At 54.8% G+C, this 20,875-nt stretch overlaps 1 long non-coding RNA gene and 14 other non-coding genes across 15 annotated transcripts; all 15 read right to left on the bottom strand.

Moving 5' to 3' along the window:
- Positions 1-551: 551 nt before the first annotated feature.
- LOC141384057 (U1 spliceosomal RNA) lies at positions 552-715 on the bottom strand. Its single transcript, XR_015485190.1, has one exon. It is a non-coding gene; the product is annotated as a U1 spliceosomal RNA (small nuclear RNA).
- Positions 716-2,105: 1,390 nt separating this feature from the next.
- Positions 2,106-2,269, bottom strand: LOC141384114 (U1 spliceosomal RNA). The gene has a single exon (XR_015486004.1). It is a non-coding gene; the product is annotated as a U1 spliceosomal RNA (small nuclear RNA).
- Positions 2,270-3,648: 1,379 nt separating this feature from the next.
- On the bottom strand, positions 3,649-3,812 carry LOC141384056 (U1 spliceosomal RNA). The gene has a single exon (XR_015485182.1). It is a non-coding gene; the product is annotated as a U1 spliceosomal RNA (small nuclear RNA).
- A 1,214-nt stretch (positions 3,813-5,026) lies between these two features.
- Positions 5,027-5,190, bottom strand: LOC141384055 (U1 spliceosomal RNA). Its single transcript, XR_015485171.1, has one exon. It is a non-coding gene; the product is annotated as a U1 spliceosomal RNA (small nuclear RNA).
- A 1,379-nt stretch (positions 5,191-6,569) lies between these two features.
- Positions 6,570-6,733, bottom strand: LOC141384098 (U1 spliceosomal RNA). Its single transcript, XR_015485774.1, has one exon. It is a non-coding gene; the product is annotated as a U1 spliceosomal RNA (small nuclear RNA).
- A 1,390-nt stretch (positions 6,734-8,123) lies between these two features.
- LOC141384145 (U1 spliceosomal RNA) lies at positions 8,124-8,287 on the bottom strand. The gene has a single exon (XR_015486410.1). It is a non-coding gene; the product is annotated as a U1 spliceosomal RNA (small nuclear RNA).
- A 1,214-nt stretch (positions 8,288-9,501) lies between these two features.
- Positions 9,502-9,665, bottom strand: LOC141384144 (U1 spliceosomal RNA). The gene has a single exon (XR_015486399.1). It is a non-coding gene; the product is annotated as a U1 spliceosomal RNA (small nuclear RNA).
- A 1,220-nt stretch (positions 9,666-10,885) lies between these two features.
- On the bottom strand, positions 10,886-11,049 carry LOC141384146 (U1 spliceosomal RNA). The gene has a single exon (XR_015486465.1). It is a non-coding gene; the product is annotated as a U1 spliceosomal RNA (small nuclear RNA).
- Positions 11,050-12,143: 1,094 nt separating this feature from the next.
- Positions 12,144-14,334, bottom strand: LOC147845156 (uncharacterized). Its single transcript, XR_015484563.1, has 2 exons — positions 14,036-14,334; positions 12,144-13,575 (listed from the first exon to the last, which is right to left on the bottom strand). It is a non-coding gene; the product is annotated as an uncharacterized LOC147845156 (long non-coding RNA).
- On the bottom strand, positions 12,270-12,433 carry LOC141384054 (U1 spliceosomal RNA). The gene has a single exon (XR_015485158.1). It is a non-coding gene; the product is annotated as a U1 spliceosomal RNA (small nuclear RNA).
- Positions 13,823-13,986, bottom strand: LOC141384090 (U1 spliceosomal RNA). The gene has a single exon (XR_015485674.1). It is a non-coding gene; the product is annotated as a U1 spliceosomal RNA (small nuclear RNA).
- An 870-nt stretch (positions 14,335-15,204) lies between the features above and the next one.
- On the bottom strand, positions 15,205-15,368 carry LOC141384052 (U1 spliceosomal RNA). The gene has a single exon (XR_015485144.1). It is a non-coding gene; the product is annotated as a U1 spliceosomal RNA (small nuclear RNA).
- A 1,379-nt stretch (positions 15,369-16,747) lies between these two features.
- On the bottom strand, positions 16,748-16,911 carry LOC141384051 (U1 spliceosomal RNA). The gene has a single exon (XR_015485132.1). It is a non-coding gene; the product is annotated as a U1 spliceosomal RNA (small nuclear RNA).
- A 1,203-nt stretch (positions 16,912-18,114) lies between these two features.
- Positions 18,115-18,278, bottom strand: LOC141384050 (U1 spliceosomal RNA). Its single transcript, XR_015485119.1, has one exon. It is a non-coding gene; the product is annotated as a U1 spliceosomal RNA (small nuclear RNA).
- A 1,379-nt stretch (positions 18,279-19,657) lies between these two features.
- Positions 19,658-19,821, bottom strand: LOC141384097 (U1 spliceosomal RNA). Its single transcript, XR_015485763.1, has one exon. It is a non-coding gene; the product is annotated as a U1 spliceosomal RNA (small nuclear RNA).
- Positions 19,822-20,875: the final 1,054 nt, after the last annotated feature.

Genomic DNA, 20,875 nt, shown 5'->3' with positions numbered 1-20,875 from the left:
TGCCTCTGGTTCAGATTGGTTTAGAACCGTCCCTCTGCCCAAAACGCCACAGACGTCTGCAAAAGATTGCAGTTCTTGAAACAAAGTTACCTCTGATCCGAGCCGAAGCGTTCGCTTACTTAATGGCAGATAAAATGATGACCTTTCACACGATCTGCATTCGTTCCGTCAGTAACAGCGGCAGGCCGGTAAAAATAAAATTCTGACATTCCACAGGGCACACTCGCTTAGCGGACAAAAGCCACCGGGGGCTCTCTTTGCGTGTTCCTTCACCTGGTCAAACCGCTTTGAGGGGGGACCTTTCGAGTAGTTTTCGGCGTCAGAACGAGCTCTTCTAGCGACGGGTGGGCAGGCCTTCCACAGGCACGCGCGGCTCTACTACCCTACCCCCAGTGACATCACTCGTAGAAGAAGTGCAAAAAAGGTGGAGCTCAAGCTTAAGCTCCCCCTCGCTGGAGCTCAGCTCTCCTCAAATGGCCCTGCAGCGAGCACCACTTGGCTCCAGCCGGGTCCGACGCTACCGCCTGAACTCTGTCTTGAACCACTGTGCTCAGGGGAGAGCGCGAACGCAGTCCCCCACTACCAGAAATTATGCAGTCGAGATTCCCACATTTGGGGAATTCGCAGGGGTCAGCGTGGCCGGAGTGCAATGGCCAAGCCTCGCCCTGGGTGAACCACCTTCTTGATCATGGTATCTCCCCTGCCAGGTAAGTATGAGTTGCCGGGCGGCGCAAATGGCAGCCGCCGTTTTCTATCGGCCGTACTCCAGGGCGGTGATGCCCAGCCACCGAGCATGGGGAATGGGCCAGCAACCCCTGTCTCCTGACGGCGCTGTACTTGCAGCAGACGTGCCTGTGCCTGCAAACCACTCGCTAGTAACTGTGGCAACGCATGAAGAGTTTGAGCTTCCTCCAGATGCTTGCTCTGTGTTTTGTCATCAGTTGGGGCTGCCAACACATGGATTCCACCGGACGCACTCGATCTGGGGATAACAGACCCTCTATGGGGGGAGGGGAGGGGATCCTCCTGTTCTTTCTTTCTTTTCCTCCATCTGTTTTCTTTCTCTACAGATGCCGTTTTTCTCTGCTTAGTTTCTGATTTGGTCTATTTGGACATGTCGACCTCCTGCTTTGCTGCGGTTCGGACCGCCTTTGCCTAGAGCTCCGTGCTTTGCACTCTTGCCTTGTATGTTTTGTGTCCTGTTTTCTTACGTCAGCCTATCAGCACAGTGCTCAAACGACATAGCTTGAAGAAGACGACGGGATCTACAAACGTTCCGCAAAAGAACTTCACTGACGGAAGCGGAAGCGCTAACGAAACAACCTCCCGCTGCAAGCACCTTACATTCCTGGGACGGGAAACCACCGACGGCTGGCTGCGAAATTGCCTCTGGTTCAGATTGGTTTAGAACCGTCCCTCTGCCCAAAACGCCACAGACGTCTGCAAAAGATTGCAGTTCTTGAAACAAAGTTACCTCTGATCCGAGCCGAAGCGTTCGCTTACTTAATGGCAGATAAAATGATGACCTTTCACACGGTCTGCATTCGTTCCGTCAGTAACAGCGGCAGGCCGGTAAAAATAAAATTCTGACATTCCACAGGGCACACTCGCTTGGCGGACAAAAGCCACCGGGGGCTCTCTTTGCGTGTTCCTTCACCTGGTCAAACCGCTTTGAGGGGGGACCTTTCGAGTAGTTTTCGGCGTCAGAACGGGCTCTTCTAGCGACGGGTGGGCAGGCCTTCCACAGGCGCGCGCGGCTCTACTGGAGCAAAAGAGGCTTGGCAAAGGACGAGGAAGAGAGGGAAGCGCCGCTCCAGCGAGAGGGTGCTCGCTGCAGAGCCATTTGAGGAGAGCTGAGCTCCAGCGAGGGGGAGCATGAGCTGTCGCTCCTCCTCCTGTAAGCTGTTTTAATGCGTACACCAACCCCGCCCCTAACCCTACCCCCAGTGACATCACTCGTAGAAGAAGTGCAAAAAAGGTGGAGCTCAAGCTTAAGCTCCCCCTCGCTGGAGCTCAGCTCTCCTCAAATGGCTCTGCAGCGAGCACCACTTGGCTCCAGCCGGGTCCGACGCTATCGCCTGAACTCTGTCTTGAACCACTGTGCTCAGGGGAGAGCGCGAACGCAGTCCCCCACTACCAGAAATTATGCAGTCGAGATTCCCACATTTGGGGAATTCACAGGGGTCAGCGTGGCCGGAGTGCAATGGCCAAGCCTCGCCCCGGGTGAACCACCTTCTTGATCATGGTATCTCCCCTGCCAGGTAAGTATGAGTTGCCGGGCGGCGCAAATGGCAGCCGCCGTTTTCTATCGGCCGTACTCCAGGGCGGTGATGCCCAGCCACCGAGCATGGGGAATGGGCCAGCAACCCCTGTCTCCTGACGGCGCTGTACTTGCAGCAGACGTGCCTGTGCCTGCAAACCACTCGCTAGTAACTGTGGCAACGCATGAAGAGTTTGAGCTTCCTCCAGATGCTTGCTCTGTGTTTTGTCATCAGTTGGGGCTGCCAACACATGGATTCCACCGGACGCACTCGATCTGGGGATAACAGACCCTCTATGGGGGGAGGGGAGGGGATCCTCCTGTTCTTTCTTTCTTTTCCTCCATCTGTTTTCTTTCTCTACAGATGCCGTTTTTCTCTGCTTAGTTTCTGATTTGGTCTATTTGGACATGTCGACCTCCTGCTTTGCTGCGGTTCGGACCGCCTTTGCCTAGAGCTCCGTGCTTTGCACTCTTGCCTTGTTCTGTTTTCTTACGTCAGCCTATCAGCACAGTGCTCAAACGACATAGCTTGAAGAAGACGACGGGATCTACAAACGTTCCGCAAAATAACTTCACTGACGGAAGCGGAAGCGCTAACGAAACAACCTCCCGCTGCAAGCACCTTACATTCCTGGGACGGGAAACCACCGACGGCTGGCTGCGAAATTGCCTCTGGTTCAGATTGGTTTAGAACCGTCCCTCTGCCCAAAACGCCACAGACGTCTGCAAAAGATTGCAGTTCTTGAAACAAAGTTACCTCTGATCCGAGCCGAAGCGTTCGCTTACTTAATGGCAGATAAAATGATGACCTTTCACACGGTCTGCATTCGTTCCGTCAGTAACAGCGGCAGGCCGGTAAAAATAAAATTCTGACATTCCACAGGGCACACTCGCTTGGCGGACAAAAGCCACCGGGGGCTCTCTTTGCGTGTTCCTTCACCTGGTCAAACCGCTTTGAGGGGGGACCTTTCGAGTAGTTTTCGGCGTCAGAACGGGCTCTTCTAGCGACGGGTGGGCAGGCCTTCCACAGGCGCGCGCGGCTCTACTGGAGCAAAAGAGGCTTGGCAAAGGACGAGGAAGAGAGGGAAGCGCCGCTCCAGCGAGAGGGTGCTCGCTGCAGAGCCATTTGAGGAGAGCTGAGCTCCAGCGAGGGGGAGCATGAGCTGTCGCTCCTCCTCCTGTAAGCTGTTTTAATGCGTACACCAACCCCGCCCCTAACCCTACCCCCAGTGACATCACTCGTAGAAGAAGTGCAAAAAAGGTGGAGCTCAAGCTTAAGCTCCCCCTCGCTGGAGCTCAGCTCTCCTCAAATGGCTCTGCAGCGAGCACCACTTGGCTCCAGCCGGGTCCGACGCTACCGCCTGAACTCTGTCTTGAACCACTGTGCTCAGGGGAGAGCGCGAACGCAGTCCCCCACTACCAGAAATTATGCAGTCGAGATTCCCACATTTGGGGAATTCGCAGGGGTCAGCGTGGCCGGAGTGCAATGGCCAAGCCTCGCCCTGGGTGAACCACCTTCTTGATCATGGTATCTCCCCTGCCAGGTAAGTATGAGTTGCCGGGCGGCGCAAATGGCAGCCGCCGTTTTCTATCGGCCGTACTCCAGGGCGGTGATGCCCAGCCACCGAGCATGGGGAATGGGCCAGCAACCCCTGTCTCCTGACGGCGCTGTACTTGCAGCAGACGTGCCTGTGCCTGCAAACCACTCGCTAGTAACTGTGGCAACGCATGAAGAGTTTGAGCTTCCTCCAGATGCTTGCTCTGTGTTTTGTCATCAGTTGGGGCTGCCAACACATGGATTCCACCGGACGCACTCGATCTGGGGATAACAGACCCTCTATGGGGGGAGGGGAGGGGATCCTCCTGTTCTTTCTTTCTTTTCCTCCATCTGTTTTCTTTCTCTACAGATGCCGTTTTTCTCTGCTTAGTTTCTGATTTGGTCTATTTGGACATGTCGACCTCCTGCTTTGCTGCGGTTCGGACCGCCTTTGCCTAGAGCTCCGTGCTTTGCACTCTTGCCTTGTATGTTTTGTGTCCTGTTTTCTTACGTCAGCCTATCAGCACAGTGCTCAAACGACATAGCTTGAAGAAGACGACGGGATCTACAAACGTTCCGCAAAAGAACTTCACTGACGGAAGCGGAAGCGCTAACGAAACAACCTCCCGCTGCAAGCACCTTACATTCCTGGGACGGGAAACCACCGACGGCTGGCTGCGAAATTGCCTCTGGTTCAGATTGGTTTAGAACCGTCCCTCTGCCCAAAACGCCACAGACGTCTGCAAAAGATTGCAGTTCTTGAAACAAAGTTACCTCTGATCCGAGCCGAAGCGTTCGCTTACTTAATGGCAGATAAAATGATGACCTTTCACACGGTCTGCATTCGTTCCGTCAGTAACAGCGGCAGGCCGGTAAAAATAAAATTCTGACATTCCACAGGGCACACTCGCTTGGCGGACAAAAGCCACCGGGGGCTCTCTTTGCGTGTTCCTTCACCTGGTCAAACCGCTTTGAGGGGGGACCTTTCGAGTAGTTTTCGGCGTCAGAACGGGCTCTTCTAGCGACGGGTGGGCAGGCCTTCCACAGGCACGCGCGGCTCTACTACCCTACCCCCAGTGACATCACTCGTAGAAGAAGTGCAAAAAAGGTGGAGCTCAAGCTTCCCCTCGCTGGAGCTCAGCTCTCCTCAAATGGCTCTGCAGCGAGCACCACTTGGCTCCAGCCGGGTCCGACGCTATCGCCTGAACTCTGTCTTGAACCACTGTGCTCAGGGGAGAGCGCGAACGCAGTCCCCCACTACCAGAAATTATGCAGTCGAGATTCCCACATTTGGGGAATTCGCAGGGGTCAGCGTGGCCGGAGTGCAATGGCCAAGCCTCGCCCTGGGTGAACCACCTTCTTGATCATGGTATCTCCCCTGCCAGGTAAGTATGAGTTGCCGGGCGGCGCAAATGGCAGCCGCCGTTTTCTATCGGCCGTACTCCAGGGCGGTGATGCCCAGCCACCGAGCATGGGGAATGGGCCAGCAACCCCTGTCTCCTGACGGCGCTGTACTTGCAGCAGACGTGCCTGTGCCTGCAAACCACTCGCTAGTAACTGTGGCAACGCATGAAGAGTTTGAGCTTCCTCCAGATGCTTGCTCTGTGTTTTGTCATCAGTTGGGGCTGCCAACACATGGATTCCACCGGACGCACTCGATCTGGGGATAACAGACCCTCTATGGGGGGAGGGGAGGGGATCCTCCTGTTCTTTCTTTCTTTTCCTCCATCTGTTTTCTTTCTCTACAGATGCCGTTTTTCTCTGCTTAGTTTCTGATTTGGTCTATTTGGACATGTCGACCTCCTGCTTTGCTGCGGTTCGGACCGCCTTTGCCTAGAGCTCCGTGCTTTGCACTCTTGCCTTGTTCTGTTTTCTTACGTCAGCCTATCAGCACAGTGCTCAAACGACATAGCTTGAAGAAGACGACGGGATCTACAAACGTTCCGCAAAAGAACTTCACTGACGGAAGCGGAAGCGCTAACGAAACAACCTCCCGCTGCAAGCACCTTACATTCCTGGGACGGGAAACCACCGACGGCTGGCTGCGAAATTGCCTCTGGTTCAGATTGGTTTAGAACCGTCCCTCTGCCCAAAACGCCACAGACGTCTGCAAAAGATTGCAGTTCTTGAAACAAAGTTACCTCTGATCCGAGCCGAAGCGTTCGCTTACTTAATGGCAGATAAAATGATGACCTTTCACACGGTCTGCATTCGTTCCGTCAGTAACAGCGGCAGGCCGGTAAAAATAAAATTCTGACATTCCACAGGGCACACTCGCTTGGCGGACAAAAGCCACCGGGGGCTCTCTTTGCGTGTTCCTTCACCTGGTCAAACCGCTTTGAGGGGGGACCTTTCGAGTAGTTTTCGGCGTCAGAACGGGCTCTTCTAGCGACGGGTGGGCAGGCCTTCCACAGGCGCGCGCGGCTCTACTGGAGCAAAAGAGGCTTGGCAAAGGACGAGGAAGAGAGGGAAGCGCCGCTCCAGCGAGAGGGTGCTCGCTGCAGAGCCATTTGAGGAGAGCTGAGCTCCAGCGAGGGGGAGCATGAGCTGTCGCTCCTCCTCCTGTAAGCTGTTTTAATGCGTACACCAACCCCGCCCCTAACCCTACCCCCAGTGACATCACTCGTAGAAGAAGTGCAAAAAAGGTGGAGCTCAAGCTTAAGCTCCCCCTCGCTGGAGCTCAGCTCTCCTCAAATGGCTCTGCAGCGAGCACCACTTGGCTCCAGCCGGGTCCAACGCTACCGCCTGAACTCTGTCTTGAACCACTGTGCTCAGGGGAGAGCGCGAACGCAGTCCCCCACTACCAGAAATTATGCAGTCGAGATTCCCACATTTGGGGAATTCGCAGGAGTCAGCGTGGCCGGAGTGCAATGGCCAAGCCTCGCCCTGGGTGAACCACCTTCTTGATCATGGTATCTCCCCTGCCAGGTAAGTATGAGTTGCCGGGCGGCGCAAATGGCAGCCGCCGTTTTCTATCGGCCGTACTCCAGGGCGGTGATGCCCAGCCACCGAGCATGGGGAATGGGCCAGCAACCCCTGTCTCCTGACGGCGCTGTACTTGCAGCAGACGTGCCTGTGCCTGCAAACCACTCGCTAGTAACTGTGGCAACGCATGAAGAGTTTGAGCTTCCTCCAGATGCTTGCTCTGTGTTTTGTCATCAGTTGGGGCTGCCAACACATGGATTCCACCGGACGCACTCGATCTGGGGATAACAGACCCTCTATGGGGGGAGGGGAGGGGATCCTCCTGTTCTTTCTTTCTTTTCCTCCATCTGTTTTCTTTCTCTACAGATGCCGTTTTTCTCTGCTTAGTTTCTGATTTGGTCTATTTGGACATGTCGACCTCCTGCTTTGCTGCGGTTCGGACCGCCTTTGCCTAGAGCTCCGTGCTTTGCACTCTTGCCTTGTATGTTTTGTGTCCTGTTTTCTTACGTCAGCCTATCAGCACAGTGCTCAAACGACATAGCTTGAAGAAGACGACGGGATCTACAAACATTCCGCAAAAGAACTTCACTGACGGAAGCGGAAGCGCTAACGAAACAACCTCCCGCTGCAAGCACCTTACATTCCTGGGACGGGAAACCACCGACGGCTGGCTGCGAAATTGCCTCTGGTTCAGATTGGTTTAGAACCGTCCCTCTGCCCAAAACGCCACAGACGTCTGCAAAAGATTGCAGTTCTTGAAACAAAGTTACCTCTGATCCGAGCCGAAGCGTTCGCTTACTTAATGGCAGATAAAATGATGACCTTTCACACGGTCTGCATTCGTTCCGTCAGTAACAGCGGCAGGCCGGTAAAAATAAAATTCTGACATTCCACAGGGCACACTCGCTTGGCGGACAAAAGCCACCGGGGGCTCTCTTTGCGTGTTCCTTCACCTGGTCAAACCGCTTTGAGGGGGGACCTTTCGAGTAGTTTTCGGCGTCAGAACGGGCTCTTCTAGCGACGGGTGGGCAGGCCTTCCACAGGCGCGCGCGGCTCTACTGGAGCAAAAGAGGCTTGGCAAAGGACGAGGAAGAGAGGGAAGCGCCGCTCCAGCGAGAGGGTGCTCGCTGCAGAGCCATTTGAGGAGAGCTGAGCTCCAGCGAGGGGGAGCATGAGCTGTCGCTCCTCCTCCTGTAAGCTGTTTTAATGCGTACACCAACCCCGCCCCTAACCCTACCCCCAGTGACATCACTCGTAGAAGAAGTGCAAAAAAGGTGGAGCTCAAGCTTAAGCTCCCCCTCGCTGGAGCTCAGCTCTCCTCAAATGGCTCTGCAGCGAGCACCACTTGGCTCCAGCCGGGTCCGACGCTACCGCCTGAACTCTGTCTTGAACCACTGTGCTCAGGGGAGAGCGCGAACGCAGTCCCCCACTACCAGAAATTATGCAGTTGAGATTCCCACATTTGGGGAATTCGCAGGGGTCAGCGTGGCCGGAGTGCAATGGCCAAGCCTCGCCCCGGGTGAACCACCTTCTTGATCATGGTATCTCCCCTGCCAGGTAAGTATGAGTTGCTGGGCGGCGCAAATGGCAGCCGCCGTTTTCTATCGGCTGTACTCCAGGGCGGTGATGCCCAGCCACCGAGCATGGGGAATGGGCCAGCAACCCCTGTCTCCTGACGGCGCTGTACTTGCAGCAGACGTGCCTGTGCCTGCAAACCACTCGCTAGTAACTGTGGCAACGCATGAAGAGTTTGAGCTTCCTCCAGATGCTTGCTCTGTGTTTTGTCATCAGTTGGGGCTGCCAACACATGGATTCCACCGGACGCACTCGATCTGGGGATAACAGACCCTCTATGGGGGGAGGGGAGGGGATCCTCCTGTTCTTTCTTTCTTTTCCTCCATCTGTTTTCTTTCTCTACAGATGCCGTTTTTCTCTGCTTAGTTTCTGATTTGGTCTATTTGGACATGTCGACCTCCTGCTTTGCTGCGGTTCGGACCGCCTTTGCCTAGAGCTCCGTGCTTTGCACTCTTGCCTTGTATGTTTTGTGTCCTGTTTTCTTACGTCAGCCTATCAGCACAGTGCTCAAACGACATAGCTTGAAGAAGACGACGGGATCTACAAACGTTCCGCAAAAGAACTTCACTGACGGAAGCGGAAGCGCTAACGAAACAACCTCCCGCTGCAAGCACCTTACATTCCTGGGACGGGAAACCACCGACGGCTGGCTGCGAAATTGCCTCTGGTTCAGATTGGTTTAGAACCGTCCCTCTGCCCAAAACGCCACAGACGTCTGCAAAAGATTGCAGTTCTTGAAACAAAGTTACCTCTGATCCGAGCCGAAGCGTTCGCTTACTTAATGGCAGATAAAATGATGACCTTTCACACGGTCTGCATTCGTTCCGTCAGTAACAGCGGCAGGCCGGTAAAAATAAAATTCTGACATTCCACAGGGCACACTCGCTTGGCGGACAAAAGCCACCGGGGGCTCTCTTTGCGTGTTCCTTCACCTGGTCAAACCGCTTTGAGGGGGGACCTTTCGAGTAGTTTTCGGCGTCAGAACGGGCTCTTCTAGCGACGGGTGGGCAGGCCTTCCACAGGCACGCGCGGCTCTACTACCCTACCCCCAGTGACATCACTCGTAGAAGAAGTGCAAAAAAGGTGGAGCTCAAGCTTCCCCTCGCTGGAGCTCAGCTCTCCTCAAATGGCTCTGCAGCGAGCACCACTTGGCTCCAGCCGGGTCCGACGCTATCGCCTGAACTCTGTCTTGAACCACTGTGCTCAGGGGAGAGCGCGAACGCAGTCCCCCACTACCAGAAATTATGCAGTCGAGATTCCCACATTTGGGGAATTCGCAGGGGTCAGCGTGGCCGGAGTGCAATGGCCAAGCCTTGCCCTGGGTGATCCACCTTCTTGATCATGGTATCTCCCCTGCCAGGTAAGTATGAGTTGCCGGGCGGCGCAAATGGCAGCCGCCGTTTTCTATCGGCCGTACTCCAGGGCGGTGATGCCCAGCCACCGAGCATGGGGAATGGGCCAGCAACCCCTGTCTCCTGACGGCGCTGTACTTGCAGCAGACGTGCCTGTGCCTGCAAACCACTCGCTAGTAACTGTGGCAACGCATGAAGAGTTTGAGCTTCCTCCAGATGCTTGCTCTGTGTTTTGTCATCAGTTGGGGCTGCCAACACATGGATTCCACCGGACGCACTCGATCTGGGGATAACAGACCCTCTATGGGGGGAGGGGAGGGGATCCTCCTGTTCTTTCTTTCTTTTCCTCCATCTGTTTTCTTTCTCTACAGATGCCGTTTTTCTCTGCTTAGTTTCTGATTTGGTCTATTTGGACATGTCGACCTCCTGCTTTGCTGCGGTTCGGACCGCCTTTGCCTAGAGCTCCGTGCTTTGCACTCTTGCCTTGTATGTTTTGTGTCCTGTTTTCTTACGTCAGCCTATCAGCACAGTGCTCAAACGACATAGCTTGAAGAAGACGACGGGATCTACAAACGTTCCGCAAAATAACTTCACTGACGGAAGCGGAAGCGCTAACGAAACAACCTCCCGCTGCAAGCACCTTACATTCCTGGGACGGGAAACCACCGACGGCTGGCTGCGAAATTGCCTCTGGTTCAGATTGGTTTAGAACCGTCCCTCTGCCCAAAACGCCACAGACGTCTGCAAAAGATTGCAGTTCTTGAAACAAAGTTACCTCTGATCCGAGCCGAAGCGTTCGCTTACTTAATGGCAGATAAAATGATGACCTTTCACACGGTCTGCATTCGTTCCGTCAGTAACAGCGGCAGGCCGGTAAAAATAAAATTCTGACATTCCACAGGGCACACTCGCTTGGCGGACAAAAGCCACCGGGGGCTCTCTTTGCGTGTTCCTTCACCTGGTCAAACCGCTTTGAGGGGGGACCTTTCGAGTAGTTTTCGGCGTCAGAACGGGCTCTTCTAGCGACGGGTGGGCAGGCCTTCCACAGGCACGCGCGGCTCTACTACCCTACCCCCAGTGACATCACTCGTAGAAGAAGTGCAAAAAAGGTGGAGCTCAAGCTTAAGCTCCCCCTCGCTGGAGCTCAGCTCTCCTCAAATGGCTCTGCAGCGAGCACCACTTGGCTCCAGCCGGGTCCGACGCTACCGCCTGAACTCTGTCTTGAACCACTGTGCTCAGGGGAGAGCGCGAACGCAGTCCCCCACTACCTGAAATTATGCAGTCGAGATTCCCACATTTGGGGAATTCGCAGGGGTCAGCGTGGCCGGAGTGCAATGGCCAAGCCTTGCCCTGGGTGAACCACCTTCTTGATCATGGTATCTCCCCTGCCAGGTAAGTATGAGTTGCCGGGCGGCGCAAATGGCAGCCGCCGTTTTCTATCGGCCGTACTCCAGGGCGGTGATGCCCAGCCACCGAGCATGGGGAATGGGCCAGCAACCCCTGTCTCCTGACGGCGCTGTACTTGCAGCAGACGTGCCTGTGCCTGCAAACCACTCGCTAGTAACTGTGGCAACGCATGAAGAGTTTGAGCTTCCTCCAGATGCTTGCTCTGTGTTTTGTCATCAGTTGGGGCTGCCAACACATGGATTCCACCGGACGCACTCGATCTGGGGATAACAGACCCTCTATGGGGGGAGGGGAGGGGATCCTCCTGTTCTTTCTTTCTTTTCCTCCATCTGTTTTCTTTCTCTACAGATGCCGTTTTTCTCTGCTTAGTTTCTGATTTGGTCTATTTGGACATGTCGACCTCCTGCTTTGCTGCGGTTCGGACCGCCTTTGCCTAGAGCTCCGTGCTTTGCACTCTTGCCTTGTATGTTTTGTGTCCTGTTTTCTTACGTCAGCCTATCAGCACAGTGCTCAAACGACATAGCTTGAAGAAGACGACGGGATCTACAAACGTTCCGCAAAAGAACTTCACTGACGGAAGCGGAAGCGCTAACGAAACAACCTCCCGCTGCAAGCACCTTACATTCCTGGGACGGGAAACCACCGACGGCTGGCTGCGAAATTGCCTCTGGTTCAGATTGGTTTAGAACCGTCCCTCTGCCCAAAACGCCACAGACGTCTGCAAAAGATTGCAGTTCTTGAAACAAAGTTACCTCTGATCCGAGCCGAAGCGTTCGCTTACTTAATGGCAGATAAAATGATGACCTTTCACACGATCTGCATTCGTTCCGTCAGTAACAGCGGCAGGCCGGTAAAAATAAAATTCTGACATTCCACAGGGCACACTCGCTTGGCGGACAAAAGCCACCGGGGGCTCTCTTTGCGTGTTCCTTCACCTGGTCAAACCGCTTTGAGGGGGGACCTTTCGAGTAGTTTTCGGCGTCAGAACGAGCTCTTCTAGCGACGGGTGGGCAGGCCTTCCACAGGCACGCGCGGCTCTACTACCCTACCCCCAGTGACATCACTCGTAGAAGAAGTGCAAAAAAGGTGGAGCTCAAGCTTAAGCTCCCCCTCGCTGGAGCTCAGCTCTCCTCAAATGGCTCTGCAGCGAGCACCACTTGGCTCCAGCCGGGTCCGACGCTACCGCCTGAACTCTGTCTTGAACCACTGTGCTCAGGGGAGAGCGCGAACGCAGTCCCCCACTACCAGAAATTATGCAGTCGAGATTCCCACATTTGGGGAATTCGCAGGGGTCAGCGTGGCCGGAGTGCAATGGCCAAGCCTCGCCCTGGGTGAACCACCTTCTTGATCATGGTATCTCCCCTGCCAGGTAAGTATGAGTTGCCGGGCGGCGCAAATGGCAGCCGCCGTTTTCTATCGGCCGTACTCCAGGGCGGTGATGCCCAGCCACCGAGCATGGGGAATGGGCCAGCAACCCCTGTCTCCTGACGGCGCTGTACTTGCAGCAGACGTGCCTGTGCCTGCAAACCACTCGCTAGTAACTGTGGCAACGCATGAAGAGTTTGAGCTTCCTCCAGATGCTTGCTCTGTGTTTTGTCATCAGTTGGGGCTGCCAACACATGGATTCCACCGGACGCACTCGATCTGGGGATAACAGACCCTCTATGGGGGGAGGGGAGGGGATCCTCCTGTTCTTTCTTTCTTTTCCTCCATCTGTTTTCTTTCTCTACAGATGCCGTTTTTCTCTGCTTAGTTTCTGATTTGGTCTATTTGGACATGTCGACCTCCTGCTTTGCTGCGGTTCGGACCGCCTTTGCCTAGAGCTCCGTGCTTTGCACTCTTGCCTTGTATGTTTTGTGTCCTGTTTTCTTACGTCAGCCTATCAGCACAGTGCTCAAACGACATAGCTTGAAGAAGACGACGGGATCTACAAACGTTCCGCAAAAGAACTTCACTGACGGAAGCGGAAGCGCTAACGAAACAACCTCCCGCTGCAAGCACCTTACATTCCTGGGACGGGAAACCACCGACGGCTGGCTGCGAAATTGCCTCTGGTTCAGATTGGTTTAGAACCGTCCCTCTGCCCAAAACGCCACAGACGTCTGCAAAAGATTGCAGTTCTTGAAACAAAGTTACCTCTGATCCGAGCCGAAGCGTTCGCTTACTTAATGGCAGATAAAATGATGACCTTTCACACGGTCTGCATTCGTTCCGTCAGTAACAGCGGCAGGCCGGTAAAAATAAAATTCTGACATTCCACAGGGCACACTCGCTTGGCGGACAAAAGCCACCGGGGGCTCTCTTTGCGTGTTCCTTCACCTGGTCAAACCGCTTTGAGGGGGGACCTTTCGAGTAGTTTTCGGCGTCAGAACGGGCTCTTCTAGCGACGGGTGGGCAGGCCTTCCACAGGCGCGCGCGGCTCTACTGGAGCAAAAGAGGCTTGGCAAAGGACGAGGAAGAGAGGGAAGCGCCGCTCCAGCGAGAGGGGCTCGCTGCAGAGCCATTTGAGGAGAGCTGAGCTCCAGCGAGGGGGAGCATGAGCTGTCGCTCCTCCTCCTGTAAGCTGTTTTAATGCGTACACTAACCCCGCCCCTAACCCTACCCCCAGTGACATCACTCGTAGAAGAAGTGCAAAAAAGGTGGAGCTCAAGCTTAAGCTCCCCCTCGCTGGAGCTCAGCTCTCCTCAAATGGCTCTGCAGCGAGCACCACTTGGCTCCAGCCGGGTCCGACGCTACCGCCTGAACTCTGTCTTGAACCACTGTGCTCAGGGGAGAGCGCGAACGCAGTCCCCCACTACCAGAAATTATGCAGTCGAGATTCCCACATTTGGGGAATTCGCAGGGGTCAGCGTGGCCGGAGTGCAATGGCCAAGCCTCGCCCCGGGTGAACCACCTTCTTGATCATGGTATCTCCCCTGCCAGGTAAGTATGAGTTGCCGGGCGGCGCAAATGGCAGCCGCCGTTTTCTATCGGCTGTACTCCAGGGCGGTGATGCCCAGCCACCGAGCATGGGGAATGGGCCAGCAACCCCTGTCTCCTGACGGCGCTGTACTTGCAGCAGACGTGCCTGTGCCTGCAAACCACTCGCTAGTAACTGTGGCAACGCATGAAGAGTTTGAGCTTCCTCCAGATGCTTGCTCTGTGTTTTGTCATCAGTTGGGGCTGCCAACACATGGATTCCACCGGACGCACTCGATCTGGGGATAACAGACCCTCTATGGGGGGAGGGGAGGGGATCCTCCTGTTCTTTCTTTCTTTTCCTCCATCTGTTTTCTTTCTCTACAGATGCCGTTTTTCTCTGCTTAGTTTCTGATTTGGTCTATTTGGACATGTCGACCTCCTGCTTTGCTGCGGTTCGGACCGCCTTTGCCTAGAGCTCCGTGCTTTGCACTCTTGCCTTGTATGTTTTGTGTCCTGTTTTCTTACGTCAGCCTATCAGCACAGTGCTCAAACGACATAGCTTGAAGAAGACGACGGGATCTACAAACGTTCCGCAAAAGAACTTCACTGACGGAAGCGGAAGCGCTAACGAAACAACCTCCCGCTGCAAGCACCTTACATTCCTGGGACGGGAAACCACCGACGGCTGGCTGCGAAATTGCCTCTGGTTCAGATTGGTTTAGAACCGTCCCTCTGCCCAAAACGCCACAGACGTCTGCAAAAGATTGCAGTTCTTGAAACAAAGTTACCTCTGATCCGAGCCGAAGCGTTCGCTTACTTAATGGCAGATAAAATGATGACCTTTCACACGGTCTGCATTCGTTCCGTCAGTAACCGGCAGGCCGGTAAAAATAAAATTCTGACATTCCACAGGGCACACTCGCTTGGCGGACAAAAGCCACCGGGGGCTCTCTTTGCGTGTTCCTTCACCTGGTCAAACCGCTTTGAGGGGGGACCTTTCGAGTAGTTTTCGGCGTCAGAACGGGCTCTTCTAGCGACGGGTGGGCAGGCCTTCCACAGGCACGCGCGGCTCTACTACCCTACCCCCAGTGACATCACTCGTAGAAGAAGTGCAAAAAAGGTGGAGCTCAAGCTTAAGCTCCCCCTCGCTGGAGCTCAGCTCTCCTCAAATGGCTCTGCAGCGAGCACCACTTGGCTCCAGCCGGGTCCGACGCTACCGCCTGAACTCTGTCTTGAACCACTGTGCTCAGGGGAGAGCGCGAACGCAGTCCCCCACTACCAGAAATTATGCAGTCGAGATTCCCACATTTGGGGAATTCGCAGGGGTCAGCGTGGCCGGAGTGCAATGGCCAAGCCTCGCCCTGGGTGAACCACCTTCTTGATCATGGTATCTCCCCTGCCAGGTAAGTATGAGTTGCCGGGCGGCGCAAATGGCAGCCGCCGTTTTCTATCGGCCGTACTCCAGGGCGGTGATGCCCAGCCACCGAGCATGGGGAATGGGCCAGCAACCCCTGTCTCCTGACGGCGCTGTACTTGCAGCAGACGTGCCTGTGCCTGCAAACCACTCGCTAGTAACTGTGGCAACGCATGAAGAGTTTGAGCTTCCTCCAGATGCTTGCTCTGTGTTTTGTCATCAGTTGGGGCTGCCAACACATGGATTCCACCGGACGCACTCGATCTGGGGATAACAGACCCTCTATGGGGGGAGGGGAGGGGATCCTCCTGTTCTTTCTTTCTTTTCCTCCATCTGTTTTCTTTCTCTACAGATGCCGTTTTTCTCTGCTTAGTTTCTGATTTGGTCTATTTGGACATGTCGACCTCCTGCTTTGCTGCGGTTCGGACCGCCTTTGCCTAGAGCTCCGTGCTTTGCACTCTTGCCTTGTTCTGTTTTCTTACGTCAGCCTATCAGCACAGTGCTCAAACGACATAGCTTGAAGAAGACGACGGGATCTACAAACGTTCCGCAAAAGAACTTCACTGACGGAAGCGGAAGCGCTAACGAAACAACCTCCCGCTGCAAGCACCTTACATTCCTGGGACGGGAAACCACCGACGGCTGGCTGCGAAATTGCCTCTGGTTCAGATTGGTTTAGAACCGTCCCTCTGCCCAAAACGCCACAGACGTCTGCAAAAGATTGCAGTTCTTGAAACAAAGTTACCTCTGATCCGAGCCGAAGCGTTCGCTTACTTAATGGCAGATAAAATGATGACCTTTCACACGGTCTGCATTCGTTCCGTCAGTAACAGCGGCAGGCCGGTAAAAATAAAATTCTGACATTCCACAGGGCACACTCGCTTGGCGGACAAAAGCCACCGGGGGCTCTCTTTGCGTGTTCCTTCACCTGGTCAAACCGCTTTGAGGGGGGACCTTTCGAGTAGTTTTCGGCGTCAGAACGGGCTCTTCTAGCGACGGGTGGGCAGGCCTTCCACAGGCGCGCGCGGCTCTACTGGAGCAAAAGAGGCTTGGCAAAGGACGAGGAAGAGAGGGAAGCGCCGCTCCAGCGAGAGGGTGCTCGCTGCAGAGCCATTTGAGGAGAGCTGAGCTCCAGCGAGGGGGAGCATGAGCTGTCGCTCCTCCTCCTGTAAGCTGTTTTAATGCGTACACCAACCCCGCCCCTAACCCTACCCCCAGTGACATCACTCGTAGAAGAAGTGCAAAAAAGGTGGAGCTCAAGCTTAAGCTCCCCCTCGCTGGAGCTCAGCTCTCCTCAAATGGCTCTGCAGCGAGCACCACTTGGCTCCAGCCGGGTCCGACGCTATCGCCTGAACTCTGTCTTGAACCACTGTGCTCAGGGGAGAGCGCGAACGCAGTCCCCCACTACCAGAAATTATGCAGTCGAGATTCCCACATTTGGGGAATTCGCAGGGGTCAGCGTGGCCGGAGTGCAATGGCCAAGCCTCGCCCTGGGTGAACCACCTTCTTGATCATGGTATCTCCCCTGCCAGGTAAGTATGAGTTGCCGGGCGGCGCAAATGGCAGCCGCCGTTTTCTATCGGCCGTATTCCAGGGCGGTGATGCCCAGCCACCGAGCATGGGGAATGGGCCAGCAACCCCTGTCTCCTGACGGCGCTGTACTTGCAGCAGACGTGCCTGTGCCTGCAAACCACTCGCTAGTAACTGTGGCAACGCATGAAGAGTTTGAGCTTCCTCCAGATGCTTGCTCTGTGTTTTGTCATCAGTTGGGGCTGCCAACACATGGATTCCACCGGACGCACTCGATCTGGGGATAACAGACCCTCTATGGGGGGAGGGGAGGGGATCCTCCTGTTCTTTCTTTCTTTTCCTCCATCTGTTTTCTTTCTCTACAGATGCCGTTTTTCTCTGCTTAGTTTCTGATTTGGTCTATTTGGACATGTCGACCTCCTGCTTTGCTGCGGTTCGGACCGCCTTTGCCTAGAGCTCCGTGCTTTGCACTCTTGCCTTGTTCTGTTTTCTTACGTCAGCCTATCAGCACAGTGCTCAAACGACATAGCTTGAAGAAGACGACGGGATCTACAAACGTTCCGCAAAAGAACTTCACTGACGGAAGCGGAAGCGCTAACGAAACAACCTCCCGCTGCAAGCACCTTACATTCCTGGGACGGGAAACCACCGACGGCTGGCTGCAAAATTGCCTCTGGTTCAGATTGGTTTAGAACCGTCCCTCTGCCCAAAACGCCACAGACGTCTGCAAAAGATTGCAGTTCTTGAAACAAAGTTACCTCTGATCCGAGCCGAAGCGTTCGCTTACTTAATGGCAGATAAAATGATGACCTTTCACACGGTCTGCATTCGTTCCGTCAGTAACAGCGGCAGGCCGGTAAAAATAAAATTCTGACATTCCACAGGGCACACTCGCTTGGCGGACAAAAGCCACCGGGGGCTCTCTTTGCGTGTTCCTTCACCTGGTCAAACCGCTTTGAGGGGGGACCTTTCGAGTAGTTTTCGGCGTCAGAACGGGCTCTTCTAGCGACGGGTGGGCAGGCCTTCCACAGGCACGCGCGGCTCTACTACCCTACCCCCAGTGACATCACTCGTAGAAGAAGTGCAAAAAAGGTGGAGCTCAAGCTTCCCCTCGCTGGAGCTCAGCTCTCCTCAAATGGCTCTGCAGCGAGCACCACTTGGCTCCAGCCGGGTCCGACGCTATCGCCTGAACTCTGTCTTGAACCACTGTGCTCAGGGGAGAGCGCGAACGCAGTCCCCCACTACCAGAAATTATGCAGTCGAGATTCCCACATTTGGGGAATTCGCAGGGGTCAGCGTGGCCGGAGTGCAATGGCCAAGCCTCGCCCTGGGTGAACCACCTTCTTGATCATGGTATCTCCCCTGCCAGGTAAGTATGAGTTGCCGGGCGGCGCAAATGGCAGCCGCCGTTTTCTATCGGCCGTATTCCAGGGCGGTGATGCCCAGCCACCGAGCATGGGGAATGGGCCAGCAACCCCTGTCTCCTGACGGCGCTGTACTTGCAGCAGACGTGCCTGTGCCTGCAAACCACTCGCTAGTAACTGTGGCAACGCATGAAGAGTTTGAGCTTCCTCCAGATGCTTGCTCTGTGTTTTGTCATCAGTTGGGGCTGCCAACACATGGATTCCACCGGACGCACTCGATCTGGGGATAACAGACCCTCTATGGGGGGAGGGGAGGGGATCCTCCTGTTCTTTCTTTCTTTTCCTCCATCTGTTTTCTTTCTCTACAGATGCCGTTTTTCTCTGCTTAGTTTCTGATTTGGTCTATTTGGACATGTCGACCTCCTGCTTTGCTGCGGTTCGGACCGCCTTTGCCTAGAGCTCCGTGCTTTGCACTCTTGCCTTGTTCTGTTTTCTTACGTCAGCCTATCAGCACAGTGCTCAAACGACATAGCTTGAAGAAGACGACGGGATCTACAAACGTTCCGCAAAAGAACTTCACTGACGGAAGCGGAAGCGCTAACGAAACAACCTCCCGCTGCAAGCACCTTACATTCCTGGGACGGGAAACCACCGACGGCTGGCTGCGAAATTGCCTCTGGTTCAGATTGGTTTAGAACCGTCCCTCTGCCCAAAACGCCACAGACGTCTGCAAAAGATTGCAGTTCTTGAAACAAAGTTACCTCTGATCCGAGCCGAAGCGTTCGCTTACTTAATGGCAGATAAAATGATGACCTTTCACACGGTCTGCATTCGTTCCGTCAGTAACAGCGGCAGGCCGGTAAAAATAAAATTCTGACATTCCACAGGGCACACTCGCTTGGCGGACAAAAGCCACCGGGGGCTCTCTTTGCGTGTTCCTTCACCTGGTCAAACCGCTTTGAGGGGGGACCTTTCGAGTAGTTTTCGGCGTCAGAACGGGCTCTTCTAGCGACGGGTGGGCAGGCCTTCCACAGGCGCGCGCGGCTCTACTGGAGCAAAAGAGGCTTGGCAAAGGACGAGGAAGAGAGGGAAGCGCCGCTCCAGCGAGAGGGTGCTCGCTGCAGAGCCATTTGAGGAGAGCTGAGCTCCAGCGAGGGGGAGCATGAGCTGTCGCTCCTCCTCCTGTAAGCTGTTTTAATGCGTACACCAACCCCGCCCCTAACCCTACCCCCAGTGACATCACTCGTAGAAGAAGTGCAAAAAAGGTGGAGCTCAAGCTTAAGCTCCCCCTCGCTGGAGCTCAGCTCTCCTCAAATGGCTCTGCAGCGAGCACCACTTGGCTCCAGCCGGGTCCGACGCTACCGCCTGAACTCTGTCTTGAACCACTGTGCTCAGGGGAGAGCGCGAACGCAGTCCCCCACTACCAGAAATTATGCAGTCGAGATTCCCACATTTGGGGAATTCGCAGGAGTCAGCGTGGCCGGAGTGCAATGGCCAAGCCTCGCCCTGGGTGAACCACCTTCTTGATCATGGTATCTCCCCTGCCAGGTAAGTATGAGTTGCCGGGCGGCGCAAATGGCAGCCGCCGTTTTCTATCGGCCGTACTCCAGGGCGGTGATGCCCAGCCACCGAGCATGGGGAATGGGCCAGCAACCCCTGTCTCCTGACGGCGCTGTACTTGCAGCAGACGTGCCTGTGCCTGCAAACCACTCGCTAGTAACTGTGGCAACGCATGAAGAGTTTGAGCTTCCTCCAGATGCTTGCTCTGTGTTTTGTCATCAGTTGGGGCTGCCAACACATGGATTCCACCGGACGCACTCGATCTGGGGATAACAGACCCTCTATGGGGGGAGGGGAGGGGATCCTCCTGTTCTTTCTTTCTTTTCCTCCATCTGTTTTCTTTCTCTACAGATGCCGTTTTTCTCTGCTTAGTTTCTGATTTGGTCTATTTGGACATGTCGACCTCCTGCTTTGCTGCGGTTCGGACCGCCTTTGCCTAGAGCTCCGTGCTTTGCACTCTTGCCTTGTATGTTTTGTGTCCTGTTTTCTTACGTCAGCCTATCAGCACAGTGCTCAAACGACATAGCTTGAAGAAGACGACGGGATCTACAAACGTTCCGCAAAAGAACTTCACTGACGGAAGCGGAAGCGCTAACGAAACAACCTCCCGCTGCAAGCACCTTACATTCCTGGGACGGGAAACCACCGACGGCTGGCTGCGAAATTGCCTCTGGTTCAGATTGGTTTAGAACCGTCCCTCTGCCCAAAACGCCACAGACGTCTGCAAAAGATTGCAGTTCTTGAAACAAAGTTACCTCTGATCCGAGCCGAAGCGTTCGCTTACTTAATGGCAGATAAAATGATGACCTTTCACACGGTCTGCATTCGTTCCGTCAGTAACAGCGGCAGGCCGGTAAAAATAAAATTCTGACATTCCACAGGGCACACTCGCTTGGCGGACAAAAGCCACCGGGGGCTCTCTTTGCATGTTCCTTCACCTGGTCAAACCGCTTTGAGGGGGGACCTTTCGAGTAGTTTTCGGCGTCAGAACGGGCTCTTCTAGCGACGGGTGGGCAGGCCTTCCACAGGCGCGCGCGGCTCTACTGGAGC

The sequence above is a fragment of the Danio rerio genome, chromosome 4 (assembly GCF_052040795.2).
Source record: "Danio rerio strain M-AB ecotype USA chromosome 4, GRCz13ab, whole genome shotgun sequence".
In the NCBI taxonomy this organism is placed as follows: domain Eukaryota; kingdom Metazoa; phylum Chordata; class Actinopteri; order Cypriniformes; family Danionidae; genus Danio; species Danio rerio.
This window is presented reverse-complemented; position numbering and strand designations above follow the sequence as displayed.